This window comes from Silene latifolia, chromosome 2 (assembly GCF_048544455.1).
Source record: "Silene latifolia isolate original U9 population chromosome 2, ASM4854445v1, whole genome shotgun sequence".
In the NCBI taxonomy this organism is placed as follows: Eukaryota; Viridiplantae; Streptophyta; class Magnoliopsida; order Caryophyllales; family Caryophyllaceae; genus Silene; species Silene latifolia.
This window is the reverse complement of record NC_133527.1, coordinates 12,180,108-12,198,354: the sequence shown is the minus strand read 5'-3', so window position 1 is coordinate 12,198,354 and position 18,247 is coordinate 12,180,108. Positions and strand designations below refer to the sequence as shown.

Sequence of the window (18,247 nt, the reverse complement as noted above, 5' to 3'; positions counted from 1 at the left end):
TCAAAAGCTTTGTTCATATCAAGTTTGATCGCCCCAAAACACCGAGTACCACTTCGCCTTTGGTTGATGTAAGAAATAATTTCATGGCCAAGAAAGTCGGTGTCACTGATGAGTCGTCCGGGAAGAAAAGCATTTTGATTTTGGCCGATAATATTATTAGTAACCTTGCGGAGTCGGAGAGCAATGCATTTTGAGGCAGCACGGTAGATGACATTACAAAGACTGATGGGTCTGAACTGGGATATAGATTCGGGATTAACAACTTTTGGTATAAGAACAATGTGAGTATTATTCCACGCCGGAGGGAGATGACCGTTATTGAGGAAACCGAGAACGGCCGATGTAATGTCCATATTGACGGTGTGTCAGAAGAGCTGGTAAAATCTGGGTGGAAAACCATCCGGTCCCGGTGACTTGTTAGGTTTCATATCAAAGAAGGCTTTTTTTACATTATTTGCAGTGAAAGGCTGAGAAAGATAATCCTGCTGCAAAACATCTAACTGAGGGAAGGACAAGTCTTCAAGTTCTGAGAAAGAGGTTGAAGGCAGAGAAGAAGTAAACAAATTCTGAAAATGGTTCATAATTAAATCAGAAAGATCCGATTCAGACGAAGTCCAGGAACCATCATTATGTTTCAAAGAGATAATACGCAACTTTTTCTGTCTTGCTTTAGCTCTGCTGAAGAAAAAAGAAGTAGGAAGACCGTCATTTAAATGGAAATCGGATTTTGCTCTTTGTTGCCAGAAAGAATGCTGGACGAGGACTTCATGCTCAGAATATCGAAGATTTTGCAGGTATTGAGAGGCGGAATTTGAGTCGTGAATGTGAGAAGCGGAAGCATATAAATCTTGTGAGAAAGAACTCCAGTCAAGCATGAACTGGTGTCGATTTTGAATAACCCAATTGAGAATACCAGTACGAATTTGAGTAAGTTTGTAGGTGACTGAGGAAGTAACAGGAGCAGGAGAGAAGCTTTGCCAAATAGATAGAACAAGTTTTTGAATGTCGGAGTGATTGAGACACCATATATCCACACGGTACGGCCTTTTTGGCTTCATCAAACGGGCAGAAAAATCAAGTATAATAGGGGCATGGTCCGACAAAAAGATAAAGAGATTCTGAATATGAGCTTCAGGATACTTGAGTAGCCAGTCTTGTGTAGCATATCCACGATCAAGACGTTCTAAAATAAGGCTTGAGGACTCTCTTTTATTAGCCCAAGTAAACCGAGGGCCCGAGAAAGGAAGTTCACAGAGAGGCGAATTAATTCTCCAGTCAACGAAGGCGTTCCAGCCAGTAATGCTGGACGAGCCTCCAATTTTGTCGGAGTATTGTTCGATTTGGTTGAAGTCACCAATCATACAAAGCGGAGAATAAGCGGAACAAAGATGCTTCATTTCTTTCCAAAAACTTGCTTTAAGCTCACTACAAGACTCACCATACATAAAAAGAACATACCATACATAGCTCAAATTATGATCTACAATTTTACAGAGGATGAAATGATGATCAACGACAAGAGGCACAACATCTGATCTATCATCCCAAAGCAAAAGCAAACCACCACTTAAACCCGCCGAATTTGTACCACAACTATTAGGCAGGTTTAGAGAACTAGTTTTACAAACACTATCCGCTAAAGAGCACTTAGTCTCTTGAAGAAAAACTAAAGAAATATCATAATAGCGAACGAACCACTTTATGTACGGAACAATAGGGGCGTCCGCTCCACCCAAACCCCTACAGTTCCAAGAGAAAATCTTCATCGGTCTACTGGTGGCAGAAACGGGCCTGCCACAACCGAAGGTTGCGAAAAATCAGCAAAGTTGATTGGAGAAGCGAGATTGGAAACTGGGTCCAAATCTGCAAGGGGAGAGCAAATCTTTAGCCTTTTATTTGGGAAAGAAGGAATAAAGCCTTGAGATGATTCTGCTTCAGAAAAGCAGGCAAAATTCCTTTTCCGAGAAGTAGCTGCAGATGCGGTTAACATCATAAAATCTGAATCAGAAGAAGAGGAGAAAGAGGATGGTTCCCGCGAGCTGAGACTGGAGATGCCGTTAAGGAAATCTGAAAAACCAACCATAGAGACCGGAGAGAAAGAAGATGACGCAGAGACAGTAAATTCAGACGGAGACCAACTTTCAGAAGGAGAAGATGGAGTAAAAACAGCAGTGGGAGAACGAGATGCAGCAGAAGATGTCGACAACGAAGAGAGCGCAGATTGAAACGCATCAGAAATTAAACCATTATCCAAAATAAGGTCAGCATGGTTGAAACCAGAAGTAATGTCGCAACAATTGGTATTAAAAGCGTCCAAAGAGGAGGAGGGTTGGAATATAACCTGTCTTGGATTAACCAAATGAGCAGGAGCAGCATCATTAGGCAGAAGGTCATCCGCAGTTTGGGAAAAATTAACTGAGACATCTTCAGGCGGTTCTGGAGCCCGGATGCGAAAACCCGCTCGAGGTAAATCACCATTAGGAACATTTGCAGGTGTATTATTTGAAACATTTGGAGCTGATCTCATAACAATATTCGGATTATGAGTATCGTGCTCGTTATGGCGAGGGTCAACATAAGCAGTATGATCCGGCTCACCCGCAAGAGTAGAACCAAAAACAGGAGGGGGATAATTATTATGGCCGGATCCGTCACTTGATGAAGGCGAGAAATCACCCAAACCTGAAGATGATGAAGAAGAGGAATCCTCTCGATTAACAGGCCGATTCGGAGTGGAATTAACATGGGTATTTAAATTGGAGAAAGAGGATTGGAGGCCCTTGATAACATTTGAGAAAAGCGGTGTAGCAGTCGGACCATAAATAACCTGAAAACCTGATAAGTGAAGGCCCTGAAGTCGATGTTCAAGCTTAGCAGTGGCACGGGCGTTAGAAAGATTACAGAAAGATCTTTTATGACCCACTGTTCCACACCTACGACAGAAGCGGAAAACGCCCTCATAACCAAAAGAAACCCATTGAACTCGGTCCCCTGAAAGAGGGATATAATAGCCTGGAATAAGAGGTTGATTAAGATCCACCCAAACCCGAACTCGAACAAAAGGACGTGAGGGAAGCCCAGGACCAATGTGTTCTTCTTCAATAACGTCACCCACATGCTGAAGAAGGTGACTGGCGACAGAGGGATGAAGAAATTGAAGAAGGAGACCATGAACACGAATCCAAATAGGGACAGAAGTGAAGTTCATATTCTGGAGAACGGAATCCCAAGCAATATTACGGAACACCAAGATACTGCCTTCAACATTAATAAAGCGGAGTAGCGAAAAGTACTCAAAGTCGGCAGGATGCGAAAACTCGAAGACGAAATAAGGCTTCATAAAGTGAATCTTGACAGCTTCGCGAGTAGTCCAAAAAAGATTAATATTATGCTGGACACGAGCTAAGTCGAAACGTCTTTGGTCAACGAAAAAGCCGGCAAGAGATAGATCAAAATTAATATAGGAAAGGTTGACTCTAAGATTTAGGGGAAGAGAAATAAGTGGTCCAGCTTGATATGGTAAAGCAGACATGGTGAAAAAAAACCCAAAGAACAGGGAAAGTGAAAACAGTAAAAGAAGAAGGTAGGAAAAATAAAAAAGTTTTAAGGATGAGAAGGGTAAAGAAAGATGAAAAAGAGTAAAAAAGGAGGTGATAAAGCAGATGATGAAGTTGTGGCAGAAGATTAGAAAAAGGAAAAACGGTGGAGAGAAATGTGTCAAAACAGAGAAAGAGATAGATTGTATTGTATGTGGGTCCAGAAATCTTGTAAAAAAGATAAGGATAAGAGGAAGAAATTGTTTTAGAGAAGTAAAGAAGGCTGGTAAAAAAAAGAGGGGTAAGAAAAGCAAGGTAAAGGTTTTTTGTTTGTTGGTCTAGCTAGATTATAAAAAAGTAGAAAAGGTGTTTGCTTTGGGTTTTTTGTTGGTTTTTATGGAAACTCTCGATAGAGAGAAGACTCTCAATTTTTAGAGAGATTTTTGTGTCTTTAGTCTTTACCTTCAAGTTGAGTACTTATTACCTCCACCTTTAATTTCTTTAAATGTTCTTGTCATTTCTCACAAATTTGCACTATATTTTTCCCCTTCAAAATTAATATTTTATATTTGGAGATCACAAAAATGGTAATTAGTTTCCTTAACTTTGGCAAATTATGATATTAAGCTCAAAACATTTCAAATGAAGTAATTATGCCCCAAGGCCACAACTTTGACAAAACAGTGAAATTCAACTCAATTTCTTTTTATAACTTAAATCATATCAATAAATCATTTTATATAAACTCATTCTACAATAAATAATTATTAATATTTTGATTTTTTTTTTATAACTACTACTTTTATACTACACTATTTTAAGAACTATTACCAAAATAATTTTCGTTTAAAAACTACTACTAGTAAGTTTGATTTTTTTTAAAAACACTATCAAATCTCATCCAAACCCAATATAACACAATTTCAGCCATTTATTTTTGAATTTTCATCTTAAGTTGTACTCCCTCCGTCCCGGTCATTTGTTGTCATTTTCCATTTTGGGGTGTCTCAGTCATTTGTTGTCCTTTCTATTTTAAGAATGAACTTGATGAGTAATTTGATCATTCTCATTCAATTTGTTCCACATGTCATTTAGTTATTGGTCTATTCCTCTTTCCTTGGTCTTTGTGCCAAAACGAAAGGACAACAATTGACCGGGACGGAGGAAGTAAATTTCATCCTTTAAACCAATTAATATGATGAAATTTAAGCAACGTTTTTACCATGATTATGTTAATGAGTGAATTAGATGAAACTATGTTAAAGTGATGTTGTCCAAAAATGATTGGCAAACGGTAGTGTTAATAGTATTAAAGGGATAAAATTTACAAGTTAAGATGGAAATTCAAAAATAAATGCCGAGATTGTGTTTTATTGAGTTTGGATGAGATTTGGTAGTGTTTTTAGAAAAAATCAAACTTATAGCTAGTAGTTTTTATACGATAATTATCTTGATAGTATATAGTTGACACGGTTGTCGCAACCCTATCAAAAATAAACCAACTGGCACTAGTACAAAAATGGCTTTTGACTACGGTTAAAAACGACTTTTGGCTACGGTTCCTCGACCGTAGTAAATCGGGGCGTTGCCTTAGATCAAGTAGTTATGGCTACGGTCAGGAACCGTAGCCAAAAGTGACTTATGGCTACGGTTATTAATAGGAACCGTAGCCTAAAGGGGCTTATGGCTACGGTTATTAAGATTAAACCGTAGCCATAAGTCACTTTAGGCTACGGTTCTCTTTCAACAACCGTAGCCATTTCTCAATTAAATTTTTTAAAAAAAAAAAATTTCCATTAATATTTTTGTTAGATGTAAAGTTTTTATTAAGATAATAATTAATTACAAGACCAATCTTAAACATAGAATTGTCATTACAAATCTAACCGCAAGTCTCAAAGCTAAATAAAATAAGGATAATACAGAGTTACACAAAGAAAAAAAAATTGTACCAAAATCATTGTTATCTATGAGTATAGTTTATAAACAAGCTAACGCTCCAACAATAGTTTCACGAACTATTTAGTACTCGTATTTATAACACCCGCCACAAAGATCACAATTTTCCCACCCATTTTAAAATAAAATGGATCATTCATGGATCAAAGTCCGAGCATGCATGAAGAATTACATGATTATAAAGAATCTAAGCATGTACCTCATCTTTATGCATCAGAGTAACAAAGAGTCAAAGACTAATTTAGTCACTTTAGCTGCTTCTTCCATCAATGCTATCTTCTTCTCCTGAAAGCATTATTGCATAAAAGCCCAACAAAAAAACTAAATATTTAACCAGTGAAACTACTTTAGCTCAAGTTTGTCAAATTATGAACAATTCCATGACAGATGGACGAAATATTCTCTTTTATTTCCGCGATTCCACTTAAGGTAGCAAAATGTCGCATGAAAACATCTAAAGGTAGTAGCTTTAAACTTCTGTTTCGAAAATAGTGTTTCAAATTTCGCCTTACAAGAGAACATAGTATGATATTGGCCAAACATCCTACCTCAGTCTAGTGTGCATTATCACTTAACCTTATCACTGCCTAACAAGCCGGAAATAATCTAAACTAATCTAAACTGCTCCACCAAAAACCCAAATAGCCGAAACAGGAAATGATCCAATGGAGCAATGTTACCAGTATATATGTCACACGAACTGTATCCTCCATTTACCTGGTGGCAAAGGGACGATAGACAGCAACTACACACCGTCGTCCAATTCTTATTATTCGAGACAATGTTAAATGTAACAAGTGCAACAAATTAGCAAATTAACACTCTGTACCTTCAAATCTATCACATTCTGATTCTAAGCCTATGCAAAATTAGAGACTACTAAACCACAACCTATAAAACTTGACAGGTCGGTAGCGGTCATCATCTTGGCCTGGCCTGTTAACACTTAACAGCGAACAGGAAATAGAGAAAGAGAACTAAATACCGAAACATAACTACTAATACGGACAAAACTCTCTTGTCCTATACTCCTAGCACGACTATTAATAAGTGCACGATGGTAAAATTTCCTAAAGAGCAAAATTGAAACAGTATGCAGGAAATCCATTTTTACTAGAAACTTATGAAGTGTACGACTGTGATGCTCGGACTCTTCAGTTACCCCTGAGAATCCACCGGACACGACTCGGACTCGGATCCCGACACGGATTTCGTGTCCGACCCTCCACTGAGAATTCGGACCCTTCTTGTTTGGTTGAGCCGTAAGCCGTTGAGTTCGAAAATGAAGAATCAAACGAAGCGGTTGAGCTAGAAGATGAAGATTAAATATTTGAAGCGTTTAAGCGATGATGCTGAGTGAAAAAAAAAAATGAAGGTTTCAAGGAGGGAGTAATAATTTTGTTGAAGATGAAGGTGATGACAGAGGTGGAAGATGAAAAGATAGATATTGACTAATGTGGGTCAAAGAAGTTGAAGCAGTAAATGAAGGAAACAGGTCTTATCTAATTCAACAAACGAGGTGTTATCTAAGTGTTGTTATTGTTTAAAAAAAAAAAATCTTTAGTATAAATATTAAAATTTAACATGTTTTGTAATTACCATTTATAATTTATGTATAATTTTACACTAGTTTCTTATGGGGCCGTGTACTATGTAATATTATAGAATAAAAATGACAGTGACACTATTTAATATTTTTTTAATAAGATCGGTTTTTTTTAAATAAAAACATTCCAAAAGCTTCTCGTATGCTCGAACGCTTATTACGTCATATCCCACAAGAATAAAGAACTTATGTAGATCAACCAACTAGATAATTATTTATTATCTTAATGAAAAACCAATTTAATCAAACAATTATTGATGATTATAAATTATAAATATTAGGGTTGTTAACGAACCGAGCCGGCAGGCTCGGTTCGAAATTTTTAGCTTCAAAAACTCCTCGATCCTAAAAAAAAAAAAAATTTGAAGCTCGAGTTTGTTTTGTCATTATATTTTTTTCACCTTTTAAATCTAATTGATATAAAACTTTTAAAAAACAAATAAGAATATAAAATATAAAAACATATTAAAATATTTTTTTTTTATAAATGCTTTAGTAACATATAAGTTGACATAAAATTAATATTATAGTTTTAAAATTATACAAATTATACACATAAAAATATAAACAAACCCAAACCAGATTAATCAAACGAGTATTGATTATAACAATTAACGAGTTATAATGTAAAATGGTGATACAAAGAGCTTGATCGGGAAAAAGTAAGCATGATTAGTCGTAAATTACTTAACTTGATCAATCACCTAGACGGCTATTAGTGAGCTAGTGTAAACCGAGATTAATCGAACAAGTATTGATCATAACTTTATAATGTAAAATAGTGACACAAAGGGTAAGCATCAGTGATCGTTAATCACTTAACTTTATCAATCCGCTAGACGGTTATTAGTGAGCTAGTGTAAACCGAGATTAATCGAACAAGTATTGATCATAACAATCAACGAGTTATAATGTAAAATAGTGACGCAAAGGGCTTGATCGGGAAAAAGTAAGCATCAGTAATCGTAAATCACTTAACTTGATCAATCAGCTAGACGGTTATTAGTGAGCTAGTGTAAACCTAAATTAATCGAACAAGTATTGATCATAACAATCAACGAATTATAATGTAAAATAGTGACGCAAAGAGTAAGCATCGATGAATCGTAAATCACTTAACTTGATCAATCAAATAGACGGTTATTAGTGAGCTAGTGTAAAACGAGATTAATCGAACAAGTATTGATCATAACAATCAACGAGTTATAATGTAAAATAGTGACACAAAGGGTAAGCATCAGTAATCATAAATCACTTAAATTGATCAATCAGCTAGACGGTTATTAGTGAGTTAGTGTAAACCGAGATTAATCGAACAAGTATTGATCATAACAATCAACGAGTTATAATGTAAAATAGTGACACAAAGGGTAAGCATCAGTAATCGTAAATCACTTAATTTGATCAATCAGCTAGACAGTTATTAGTGAGCTAGTGTAAACCGAGATTAATCGAACAATTATTGATCATAACAATGAACGAGTTATAAATCATTATAACTCGTTCATTGTTATGATCAATAATTGTTCGATTAATCTCGGTTTACACTAGCTCACTAATAACTATCTAGCTGATTGATCAAGTTAAGTGATTTACGATTATAACTCGTTCATTGTTATGATCAATACTTGTTCGATTAATCTCGGTTTACACTAGCTCACTAATAACTGTCTAGCTGATTGATCAAGTTAAGTGATTTACGATTATAACTCGTTCATTGTTATGATCAATAATTGTTCGATTAATCTCGGTTTACACTAACTCACTAATAACCGTCTAGCTGATTGATCAAGTTAAGTGATTTACGATTACTGATGCTTACTTTTTCCCGATCAAGAAATAAGAATTTGTGGTGATACAAAGGGCTACGTTACCGAAACCGAAACCGTAAGTCCATAACCAAAACCGAAACCGAAACCGTAAGTCCATAACCGAAACCGTAACCCTAACAATATAATTAAATAAATGTAGGCATGCGTGTAGCATCAAGAATCCCAACAATCAGCCGTTTATGACCCCTTTTCCTTTTCTGATTTTCTATACTTCTTTACATCTCTTCCCAATGGCAATTCATACCAATCAAAAATCAAAAATTAATAACAGATGAACTCTTCATCTTTCTCCATTGAACGTTCATATCTCCTTCAACTATAAAAGGATACAACAATGGCAGTCCTTACCCACTCACCTTACTCAAAAATACCAGATCTAAAAATAATTTGTTTTACTGTTCCAACTTTCAATGGCTTCCTCTTCAAATCCCAACATACCCAATCAACAAAATTCTGCCCAACACTCATCACATTTGTTTTCAAGAAAAAAACTCGTTAATTGATTCAAATTTCAAATGATTCAATTGTGGTACTATCATGTTGATTACTAATCCAAATTTAGTTAATTATGGATACTAACTATCAAATGATTCAATTAGAAGATTTAATTAATTAGGGTTTACAAAATTTTTGTTAATAGAAATTAGCAAAGGAAGGGCGATTGGGGTGGAAGGGGTAGGGGTGAAGTTCGGACGTCGGTAGTCGGCGTGTGGTGGTCGGCGTTAGAAAGGCGAGGGAGAGGAGCGGAGGGACGAGATGGATGCAATACGCGGACGGCGGGGACTTTGGTGCCGGCGTTAAGAAGGCCATAGTACTGGTGTGGGGCGGATGCCTTGAATCCGATCGGCCGGCGTAAGGGAGGCGACGGGAATGGACAACAGAGTGGTGATGGTTGTAGCGTACGAGTCTGAAGCCTGGGCCGGTGATGGGGTCGAGGGTGGTGCGACGGTCCTGGGTGGGGGTGGGGATGGTTGTTTGGTGGTAGTAATTTTTCAGGTTTATTGGACTTAAAACAAAATAGTAAATGAGGTCAAATAATAAGGGTATAATGGTCATTCGTGTTCATGATTAAGTAAATTATGTCCATAAATGAGATCACCCATATAAAAAACTCGATGAAATTTAAGTGACCGAAGTTTTTCTTTTAACAAAGTAAAACTTTCATTGGTTTTACAATGGGTGGAGGCCAGTGAACAGAGTGGAGGCCGGTGACCGGGGAGATTATTTACTTACGATTAGATCATTCATAAAACGGTTTACATTATGGTAATTGTAAACCCGCGTCTTCTTTTACATAACTTCTCTTGTGAAAGTAGTTATCAATTTCTTTTGTTTGCCTACTTTAGTTAAAATAAAACGCCGGTTCTACAATAAATGTAAAACCCACATACACAAAAGACCTTTTGAACAAACATAACACCTTTTGAACAAACATAACACTCCATTTAGAATAAAGTTAACATTCATACAGAACAAAAAGACAGGCTTCATCATTCCACAACTCTAGTGAAATCTGTAATAATTTGATTCCCTCCGGAAAAAAAACCAGACAGTAATAAAATTTATCAGGGAGTTCCTCTTGTGAGTCTCAATGGCAACATCAGCAGAAGGGTAAGCCACACAGGTCAGAATCCGATCAACATCAATCTGTTAATCATCTCTGGCCAACACCGTCAGCTGTCACTTTCCCATCACACGAACTACATGGCAGTTGAATATCACGGGGCCTGCCTAGTGCCCAAGGGGTTATCAAGGTCACCCCTTAGGTAGGTGGTAGCACTAGCCATTGTGGTCACCCTCTAGTCCCGAGAACCTATTTTGAGACCGAACAAGGCTGGACCCATGTTTGTTGGTACTGAAGTGGTGATCATGAGGCGCCGCTCATTAGGTGCTAGAGGGGGAATCTGCCATTGGTTAGCTTTTTGTTAGTATGGTTTCGAGGGGTTAGGAGAATATTTGGCAGGCAAATGAGGTACAACTGTACTAGGAAGGTGATATGAGAATTGCGTGTGATCATACGATGGGAGACTTTCAAATATAGCATAAAAATGGAAAATGAAGTCAAAAACAAAGCCCTACAATCCAGCCTTTGATATGTCAGAACACGAAGCTTCAGTCCATATGATCGCAATTATGTAAGAGTCAGCTTGGTGGAGAGAAACAAACTTCTATTACGAAGAGAAAGGGAGCAATTTGTCATCTCAAAGTGATTGTACTTTTATCAAAGAGCCGTTTGTCATGAACAATGGTCCTGTTTGATTTTCGCCGGATTCTAAGATCATCCACATGAGCAATAAAAACGAACTGGTATGAGGAAAAATGTACTCCGTATAACTCAAGTATGAGCAAAAGTTTCATGGTTTGCACATAAAGGATCAATGAAAAGGTAAAGAGTTAATCGGGTTTACGACTTAATCAGGTTTAATCAGCATGCAGGATCGAAACCTTTTGGGCGGAAAATCAGCAATATTAGAGAAGTGCTCAATCGACTGTGTTTGGTGAAGATCAAGCAAAACATAACTTAACCGAAGGCTGAAGCCTAAATGCTAAATTACCTTTTGTCAAATGGTAGAGCTATGTTTCAATCCTTTGAAGTGTGTTCACATAAGTGTAACTGGAAAAAGATACGAACAGTTTCCGAAACCTGCAAATTGTAGGATGCTTGTTAGAAAGAGGGAGAAGAGCTAATAAAATAATACCATCTGTGCAGTAAGGTCAGAGGAAGGGCTCCAACATGGATTTTACACGAGGTTCGTGTTGATGACTTCAGAAATAAGTCGGCCAGAGAACAATCATTACATCACAATTTCTTCTGAAGCAGCGTCGTGAGATATTATAATGAGACCGACCCATATTTCATAATAAATCTGGTATTATATGGATTGAAGACCTACCAAACCCATTGGCTCTTGTGTTGTGCCATAGCACAAAAGCTCCGGAAAGGATGTTCATTGATTACAAAGAACAGTCTGTTATTGGAGTGATGCCAGGCCATATAGCTCGACACCCAGATATCAAGGGGTCCACTGTACTTCCGAAATATATTGGTACTCATCTGAAACCAGCAATGAAAAGGAAAAAAAGTTAAATTTTGCAAGAAATTGTATCAATCGCACACAAAACCAAGCACAAAAAAGAAAGTTGGAACTTACGAGTTCCCAAGCTTCAATACTACTTTGAGGATAATCAAGCAGGAATTTTCTGTTACAACAGGAAAAGGTCAATTAGTACAAATAGTAAACAAAAAACTTGATTGTGCAAATAGCAAAGAAGTATTTCAACCTCGAAAAATTTTAGGAGCAAGCATGACCTATGTACTATACTAAAACAGTTCTTCCAGATGAAAGAGACTAGACGGGTGAATTCAGGTGCAGCACATTAGTGCCCTAAATTTAAATCAGGAGAAATAGCATAACAATCTCAGCAATAATTGTCCAGATTATCACTATTTGTAGGTGAAAGAGGATACATGATCGGTCAAAGACGTTATGATACGAGTTGGGCTACGGGTCAATGAAGGAACGAGTTCATTGAAAGTCGGAAATCAGTTTAATTATTTCCGAGAATGATTAAATGTATTTCAAGCTTTCGTTAAACGAGTGAGCTTCATTGGATGATAACGAAATTACAAGTAATGGTTGCTCGTGTTTATCGACTGCTCGTATTGAGCATTAAATCGACGAGTTAAAAGACGGACGAACCTTGCCATCTACAAGTTATTATTATCAGTTTATTTAAGCTAATAAAAGGGATTGATTATCCTATTTAGTTCACTAGCTTTATGGTATTTTAGTAGGTCTTAAATTGCTAGTATTGATGGCCTTAATTAGCTAGTTTAATTTTGTCTTTAGAAGTCTTTTATTTGCTTTAAACGGTTGTCATCTTAAGGCTATTTATAGTCTTGAAGATTTTATTTTTCACTCATTTTCAGAAAGATAGGAAAAATCAAATCCCGTTTTTATGAAGCTCACTCGTTTAATCATTCTCGAGAATAATTAAACTGATTTCCGATTTTCAATGAACTCGTTCCTTCATTGACCCGTAGCCCAACTCGTATCACGTTAGAAACCTTACAAATTCATCTACTCTAGATACAATATTGCACATTGTTTTCATAAGATCAAATCAGTGACTTTACCTTACACCATAATTTACGTCTCTGTGATTGCAGTGGCCAGAAACCCCAAAGCTATCGAAGGTAATTACCTGTGAAAGTCTTTGCAAGTTAACTTCACCAACAAACAACAACCCAATAGGAATCAAGCATGAAATATGCAGTGGGCCAATATAGTAAATCAGGCACCGAAACACAGAAAATCATTTACATAATGTAAAAAGAACAAAGACATGACCAAAAACACTTTTCACTTTTCAGTAATGGTTTGCAATTCTGATCTAGTTCCTAAAATGTGCATTACAAAAATTTGTAAAATGACGCAACATCATGCAACTTAGAAAGAAGATCTCACTGTATCAATGCCTTGAGATTTAATACTATCTCCAACAAATTTGGCAATTAGGGTGTGGTGTGACCATCCTGGGAATCACAAGATAATTTCAATATGGGACAATCTGTAAGCAGCATTGTCTTGATGAAATTATGATGTGGCTGTATATACCATACCTGCAACTCCGGATGGTCAAGAATGGTCACTTGGGTAAGAGGAACCTGAACAAAAAAATCAACAACCAAGTCAACAAAACTTGTGTCACGCCACAATTAACACAAATCAGAATTCCTTCACCATATCCTTTCATTAAAAAATAAGTCTTTTCATCAAACTATAATCATTTTAATAAACTCTCAATTATAATCTTTTAATTAAAGTAGAATAAAAAATTAGTGAATTATAAACTACAAAATGCTAAATCTTTCCTTTACGCATTATCATAACTTGATGAATCCATTTTTGAAATAATGGTCAAAAATAAAATATTCGTCGTTTTGGGTCGGTTTTGAAAATATTTGTCAAAATGGTGTCCACGTAGGCTCGGGATTTCTAGACCTAAAACACGCCACTACCAATGGCGTGTTTATAATGAGTAGGGAAAGAAACTTCATTAAAAAATGGACTAAAACAAACACGCCATTGGAAATGGCGGGTTTCGGAGGGGAAACACGCCACCCCCTATGGCGTGTCTTATGTAATTTTTTTTTTTTTTTTTTTTGAAGGAAAAAAATTGTTGTAAAGACACGCCACTGCTAATGGCGTGTTTCAGATCTAGAAATCCCGAGCCTACGTGGACACCATTTTGACAAATATTTTCAAAACCGACCCAAAACGACAAATATTTTATTTTTGACCATTATTTCAAAAATGGACTCTAACTTGATGCATACTTATTATGTATAAAATAAAACTATAAAATGTTATTACTAATTTCGCGAGGAATTTTTTTTTTATTATAGCAATTTGAGAATATTTATAAAATGAAATCATTAGCTTTTGAGGTATAAAAAATATTTTCACTAAAACACATACTTCATGACATTTTCCCTTGATTAGTTCCGAGATCAATTTTTTTCTCAAATTAAAATATAATGAGATGAATTATGAAAATATTTATGGTGCCAATTTAAAATCTAAGAATAATACATTAAAATGTTAAAACCTCTATATATATACCGCGCATGCATTGTGAGGGAACTAAACTAGTTATCATCAAACAAAAACAACTTGACTTCTAATCACTACAGCAAGAGACCAACCATATACAACCACTACCACAATGTCTCCTAACTATAACTAGATAAAGACTTAAGAAGGGTCGAATATACACAATCTTATCCATGTATTGTCAGCAAAGAGAAAGTGGTTCCAGATGACACTTTGATGCTACTTCTTAATCGGAAAAAGTGCACAAAGATTAGTGAACCGTTTCTAATTCCGTCATGCTTCGAAGCAAAAAATAAGTGAGTCTTTAACTCCGTCACAAAAGCATTACCCCAATGCCCCGAAGGCTTGTGCAAATGATTAGGTAAGTGGGGTTGGATATATACAGTTTTACTCTTTTGTTAAGAACACAAAGAGGCTGATTCTAGATGACCAGAAAATTATTGCCTCCAGTAAAAATAGATCATGAGGCCAAACAAATAATATTCAATGATTTTAATAGTTATCATGTTCCAGAACAAAACAACTCAGAACCAGGTTAAAACTAGAGCAACTATATTACCGTCAGGGTTCCACAAGCCTTGTAGAGCTCATCTTTTCTAATGTTGCCCATGCCATCTGCGTTACCTATAGAAAGAAATTAAACAACATGATGGAGATAAGAAGACAAAGAAAAAGTTAACAATGATATCATAATCCGCCTCATAATCCCTCACGCGCATGTAGAGAGTACATTGACATCATAGCAGCAAATCAAAAAATAATATCCGCAAGCTGCAAGCTTCATCCATTAAAATTTAGCAAGTGTTGAATTTATTAAGAACTCAAAAAAGGTGAAGATAGATATAAGCCACAACAACGAACTTGGAAATGTGCCTTACCTGTTGACAAACACAAGACGTGAATATCATGCCCTCTTGATGTTAGGTAATTAATAGTTGGAGTGTAGAACCTGGTGCAATTCCAAATAAAAATCTATTACGCCAAATAAAGAGAGAGATACATAAGATAAACAGGCAAAATGACAATTTACATCCAGAAAGAGAGAACAAAGCTATAACAGTAAATTGACAGTAGTTTACATATGCATTACTCTCTCTGTTCTCGAAGATAGTTAACGTTTGCTTACAGATATGTTTTAATGTAAGCACAAATAAGAGAAGTGGAAAGTCACGCATTCATTCTTTTCCACACAAAACGTGTCTAAAAGGAAATTAAACTATTAATTGGGAACAGTATGAAAGCGTTTTTGTCCTTGTTCGTTCCTATAGCGCAAATACAACAGAACATATTACATACACTTGTTTATTTATGTTAGCTACCGTTGCACAAACGTCACAATAAGGCTCCTAATGGCAGAAGCTATGTGATAGCAGAAATGTGATTCTGCAGACATAACCAAATCTTCTCTAATATGTCAACTATACCTAAATAGATTAAGGACACGTTGATGAAGGCAATTACTTATATATACTTCAAGGTTAACCAGGAGAGCTATGTACGTCTTGGCAAGTAATCAATTAACTTACATTGACTCGTCATCAGGATGGGCGATCAAGAGCAAAAAGGCCTTCTTGAGCTGAGTATCACCTGTTTTTAGCCAAATAATCTCTATCATTGGAAGTAATAACTATACCAGTTTAGCAAATATAACTATATACTCCGTTAGTCTGCAGAAACTAATTTCACATGAAACTGATTCAAGGTACAAGACACCAAAGTAACCACAATCACATTTTAGCCTACGATAGTGACCTACACGACAATAAATAGCTGTTCTTGCAAATGCAAATATGGTACATCATCTGATCTTGCACAGATGGATGACCACATCAATTTTTCAAATTTCGTAAACAGCTTGCCATTATAGGATTGAAGGAAAAATGGCAACTTTTGAAGTCCTAAGCAACTTAATTTTGCTCATCTCGTAGACTTTGCAAGAATGTGTACACCAACTATACAACAAACACCAAAAAACCAGAAACAGATTTCTAAGCTCAAATAACTTCTTCTCTGACCAAAAAATATATACCCTTTTCCAAGTTAGCATGAACTTTTACAAATAATATTCAAAATGCAACAGAGAAATTCATAATAAAATACGGATTAGGCATTATGAAATGCGGGTTAGGATCCTTTAGAATCATAAAATAACTCTACATGGTAGAGTTTCTTAAATATGGTATTAAAGTCATTTATCACATTTTTTGTGTTAAATCACAAATATCACCATTTATTATTGTTTTACCCCTTCGTCCAAATCATTTGTTTACCTTGATTAGAATACCCCTTGCAATGAATAAAAAAAGGTAAACAAATGAATGGTACGGAGGGAGTACCATGTAATCATCAATGGTAAACTCCACCAACAGATTATGGGATTACATGGTACTCCCTCCGGATATTGGTAGTGGCGTGTTTTAGGTCCAGAAATCCCGAGCCTACGTGGACACCATTTTGACAAATATTTTCAAAACCGACCCAAAACGACAAATATTTTATTTTTGACCATTATTTCAAAAATGGATTCATCAAGTTATGATAATGCGTAAAGGAAAGATTTAGCATTTTGTAGTTTATAATTCACTAATTTTTTATTCTACTTTAATTAAAAGATTATAATTGAGAGTTTATTAAAATGATTATAGTTTGATGAAAAGACTTATTTTTTAATGAAAGGATATAGATTAACAAAAGAAACATTTATTTCCATATTTGAGTAGAAGCATTTTGGAGGGAAAATTTATGAGAATCCTTATTCTCTCAGTAGATAGGAGTCTGATTAATTTCCCAAAGAACGGCTGGAAAATGAAATCTAGCCCTATAAATTTTAACGTGATAGTGCTTTGACTACAATGGTGAAGGAATTCTGATTTGTGTTAATTGTGGCGTGACACAAGTTTTGTTGACTTGGTTGTTGATTTTTTTGTTCAGGTTCCTCTTACCCAAGTGACCATTCTTGACCATCCGGAGTTGCAGGTATGGTATATACAGCCACATCATAATTTCATCAAGACAATGCCGCTTCTGATTGTCCCATATTGAAATTATCTTGTGATTCCCAGGATGGTTTTGGAAAAGTGTGGGACCACACCCTAATTGCCAAATTTGTTGGAGATAGTATTAAATCTCAAGGCATTGATACAATGAGATCTTCTTTCTAAGTTGCATGATGTTGCGTCATTTTACAAATTTTTGTAATGCACATTTTAGGAACTAGATCAGAATTGCAAACCATTACTGAAAAGTGAAAAGTGTTTTTGGTCATGTCTTTGTTCTTTTTACATTATGTAAATGATTTTCTGTGTTTCGGTGCCTGATTTACTATATTGGCCCACTGCATATTTCATGCTTGATTCCTATTGGGTTGTTGTTTGATGGTGAAGTTAACTTGCAAAGACTTTCACAGGTAATTACCTTCGATAGCTTTGGGGTTTCGCCACCGCAATCACGAGACGTAAATTATGGTGCAAGGTAAAGTCACTGATTGATCTTATGAAAACAATGTGCAATATTGTATCTAGAGTAGATGAATTTGTAAGGTTTCTAACGTGATACGAGTTGGGCTACGGGTCAATGAAGGAACTTAGGGGTTTTAAAATCGAATTCCGTCTTTCTTTTATAAAAACTTAAAATTTAAATCGAGAGAAAAGATTAAAACGATTTTTAAAAACCGAAATAGAGTTAAGGCTCCGAAAT

At 35.9% G+C, this 18,247-nt stretch overlaps 1 long non-coding RNA gene and 1 pseudogene across 1 annotated transcript; both read right to left on the bottom strand.

Moving 5' to 3' along the window:
* LOC141642283 (uncharacterized) overlaps window positions 1–18,247 on the bottom strand; it is a 41,268-nt pseudogene that overhangs the window by 17,868 nt on the left and 5,153 nt on the right.
* On the bottom strand, window positions 11,960–13,396 carry LOC141642284 (uncharacterized). Its single transcript, XR_012543234.1, has 3 exons — window positions 13,072–13,396; window positions 12,086–12,134; window positions 11,960–11,988 (listed from the first exon to the last, which is right to left on the bottom strand). It is a non-coding gene; the product is annotated as an uncharacterized LOC141642284 (long non-coding RNA).